The sequence below is a fragment of the Corylus avellana genome, chromosome ca11 (genome assembly GCF_901000735.1).
Source record: "Corylus avellana chromosome ca11, CavTom2PMs-1.0".
Lineage (NCBI taxonomy): Eukaryota > Viridiplantae > Streptophyta > Magnoliopsida > Fagales > Betulaceae > Corylus > Corylus avellana.
In genome coordinates, this window is record NC_081551.1 from 20,158,150 (window position 1) to 20,162,083 (window position 3,934).

The 3,934-nt window shown below is 39.8% G+C and overlaps 1 pseudogene; it reads right to left on the bottom strand.

Moving 5' to 3' along the window:
* The window catches only part of LOC132165211 (LRR receptor-like serine/threonine-protein kinase HSL2), an 8,361-nt pseudogene extending 6,304 nt beyond the window's left edge, over nt 1–2,057 (bottom strand).
* Nucleotides 2,058–3,934: the final 1,877 nt, after the last annotated feature.

Here is a 3,934-nt window from a genome sequence, read left to right on the forward strand (position 1 = left end):
TTCTCCGAGAGGTTGAGGTATTGGAGGTTGGAGCAGCTGTAGAGAGCCCGTGGGAACTCATTAGAGGTCATATAGTTGACTGAAAGGTCAAGGGCTGTGAGGTTGTTGAGGTCACAGATGAACGGTGGGACTGTTCCATTGATGTCCGTGTTAAAGAGGTATAGTCCGGTGACTGAGCCACTGGTACTACAAGTGATCTCTGGCCACGAACAGTGGAAAGTGTTTGAAGGTGTCCAATGGCTGAGGGACTGGGGGTTTTTCCAGTGTTGCTTCAAGTTCAGTAGGATTGCTTGCTCATGATCATTGAGCTGAGAGGCTGCATGGCTGAAAAGGAGAAGGAAGAGGCTTGTGTAGAAAGAGAGTCGGATGCATATTTTGGGTTTCGTCATTTGAAGGGTTGAGTTCGGTCTCGCTGATGCGCTAAGCTAGAAGTGCGTTAAACCGTTATTTGAAGGCGTTGGACGTTGAAACTTGAAACCAATGGCCAATGATCAATCGATTCGTGGAACTTGGACAATAAATAAAATTAAATGAGGGTCACTCTCGCTATTCTTTCCTGGCAAGTGGCAAGCACAGAAGTTGACTATAAAGTTGTGAAGTTCTCAAGTCTTTGCTGAGCTCAAAAAATGAATAAATAAATAAATATTTTCTCGTACGGAATTAAAGAACCTAAACCTATCCGGTTTTCACTCATTCACCGACAATCCTGGAAGCGCAGTTCCTGTGTTTTTGGAATTTAGTATTAAAAGTTAGAAAAAGAACACTGCGTTTACATCCCCTTTTTGCAGAAAATATAAGCTCTGTAGTTCAGTCTTCCGGTGAAAAAAAAAATGGTGAATGCTTCTAGTATTTTAGGGATTGTGTAGAAACAAAATTGGATGTATTTTAGGGATGTTTTCGTCATTTGGAGGTTGAGTTGATCTCCACGATGGGCTAAGAAGCGAGTAAGCTCTATGAAGAGCCGAAACCGATCGAACATCACAAAATGTCTATAAAACAAAAATCTCCCATTTAAAGTGCGTCCAATTCTTCAACTACTTGTGTCAATTTGTGATGTTCAACAAAGGCTGGCGTACCATTCCCATGGACTCAGCTCACAAGTCTCTCACTTTCAGCAATTCATTACAGATGAAGATGGTTGTATTCGAGTCATGACCACTTGCACAATTATTAATTGAGGATTTGCTGAATTCGAATCTCTCATTTTCAAAGGCAAATTCCATGGAAATTTCTTCCGTGTTTGGCTTACTAGAAAGCAGCACACCCATAATAAAGGTAGTTCATGGGATTTTCCCACTTAGATTGTTTGTTGACAAATCCAAATGCTCCAGTGCCACCATTTCTCCAATCTTGTCTGGGATTTCTCCTACCAAATTCGAGCCTGCCACTCAAAGATACTTCAGTTTCTTCAACTTTGTGAACTCCGAAGGCAATGTTGTTGTGATCCCTGAAATGTAGGCCAATTCTAGTCGTTCAAGATTGGACAAGTTGCCAATTTCTGGCGGGAAAGAACCGTTAAACGGACACGCAAAAAGTTGAAGTATCCTCAGCTCTATTAACCGCCCAATAGATGCTAGGATGTTTCCAGAGAAGCTATTGGCTCCAAGGTTGAGCTCGGGAAGCTGAGCCATGCGGTGAATGTCATCAGGGAGCGTGCCGGCGAAGTAGTTCTGCGAGAGGTTGAGGTATTGGAGGTTGGAGCAGCTGTAGAGAGCTCGTGGGAACTCATTAGAGGTCATATAGTTGAATGAAAGGTCAAGGGATGTGAAGTTGTTGAGGTCACAGATGAAGGGTGGGACTGTTCCACTGATGTCCTTGTTAATGAGGTATAGTCCGGTGACTGAGCCACCGGTACTGCAGGTGATCTCTGGCCACGAACAGTGGGAAGTGTTTGAAGGTGTCCAATGGTTGAGGGACTGGGGGTTTTTCCAGTGTTGCTTCAGGTGCAGTAGGATTGCTTGCTCATGGTCATTGAGCTGAGAGGCTACATGGCTGAAAAGGAGAAGGAAGAGGCTTGTGTAGAAAGAGAGTTGGATGCATATTTTGGGTTTCGTCATTTGAAGGATTGAGTTCGGTCTCGCTGATGCGCTAAGAAGTGCGTTTAACCGTTATTTGAAGGCGTTGGACGTTGAAACTTGAAACCAATGGCCAATGATCAATCGATTCGTGGAACTTGGACAGTAAATAAAATTAAATGAGGGTCACTCTCGCTATTCTTTCCTGGCAAGTGGCAAGCACACTGCGTTTACATCCCCTTTTTGCAGAAAATATAAGCTTTGTAGTTCAGTCTTCCGGTGAAAAAAAAAATGGTGAATGCTTCTAGTATTTTAGGGATTGTGTAGAAACAAAATTGGATGTATTTTAGGGATGTTTTCGTCATTTGGAGGTTGAGTTGATCCCCACGATGCGCTAAGAAGCGAGTAAGCTCTATGAAGAGCCGAAACCGATCGAACATCACAAAATGTGTATAAAACAAAAATCTCCCATTGAAAGTGCGTCCAATTCTTCAACTACTTGTGTCAATTTGTGATGTTCAACAGAGGCTGGCGTACCATTCCCATGGACTCAGCTCACAAGTCTCTCACTTTCAGCAATTCATTACAGATGAAGATGGTTGTATTCGAGTCATGACCACTTGCACAATTATTAATTGAGGATTTGCTGAATTCGAAGCTCTCATTTTCAAAGGCAAATTCCATGGAAATTTCTTCCGTGTTTGGCTTACTAGAAAGCAGCACACCCATAATAAAGGCAGTTCATGACATACGACCACGAAAAAAAAATGAGTAATGCTATACATATTCTCAATTTTTTACATCTAATTCTCTATATTCATATGTGGCTTTCAAAACTACCATTGGATTTAAGATAGATCTTTATTAAATTTTAATTCAATGGTAATTTTAAAAGCCATACATGAGTATGAGGAATTGTACAATATTATGATAGTCCTTTTAACTTTTGTTTTGTTTCCCCTTTTCATAAGCAACTATCAAGACAACATTCACTCCCTTCGAAAAATTGTAGGAGATCCTAATCTTCTTGAAATAGGAATGATTAGAAATGTTTAAACAATATTAAAGTTGCTAGTTTGACCATTATTTTTGTCATTTATTTTTCATATTAACTAAGTGATAATTGAACACATTAAAATATTAATAAAATGTTTAAATTTGTCATTTCTTACCATCTTAGTAAAAGAGCCAGCTTTGAGAGAAAGGATTAGAATCCCCTACAATTTTTTAGGTTTAACTCTCCTTATGCTAATGTGGTTTGATGTTATTGAGCATACGTGTTCTACCGAAGATAGTATGCATTCCTTCATGGGTTTCCCTTTCAAATTTTGACTGTCTTTCTTTCTTTAGTTACCTCTAGTGGTTGTTGCAGTTTTCTAGTGGAGATTCAAAAATGATTGTGGGACCTCTAGAGCTTTGTGCCCCTTTTGCGCCCATTTTGCTTTAGGTATTGCTCAGCAGCCCTACAAAGAGGATCGTGCTATTTGTTTGGCCCTTTTCCTATTATTTAAAAAAAACAAAAGAACAAAAAGAGGAGGTGGTGGCTCGACCACCCCTTCAATTGGCTTGAGGGTCATCAAATCAACCCCAAAAACCTTGGAGGGATAAGCGCAAAAAATGTCTTGAGTTCATGAAAGGTTAGTATATATATATTCCCCAATTGATAATTTGAAGGTATTTTTGTAAAGATAAACACTTCTTTGCATTCTAGCATTTATCTTGCCTACATCTCCGCTTAATTGGCATACTTCATCCACCCTTCATTAAATAAAACAAAAAATACCAATGATCCCCTGAACATACCAACCGGCAGAGATGTACTTTCTCTTTCGCAAAAAAAAAAATTATCATAAAAAAAAAAATGTCAAATTGAGGGAGTTGAGTACAATTTTCCTTAACTAAATATTCCACATTGCTGA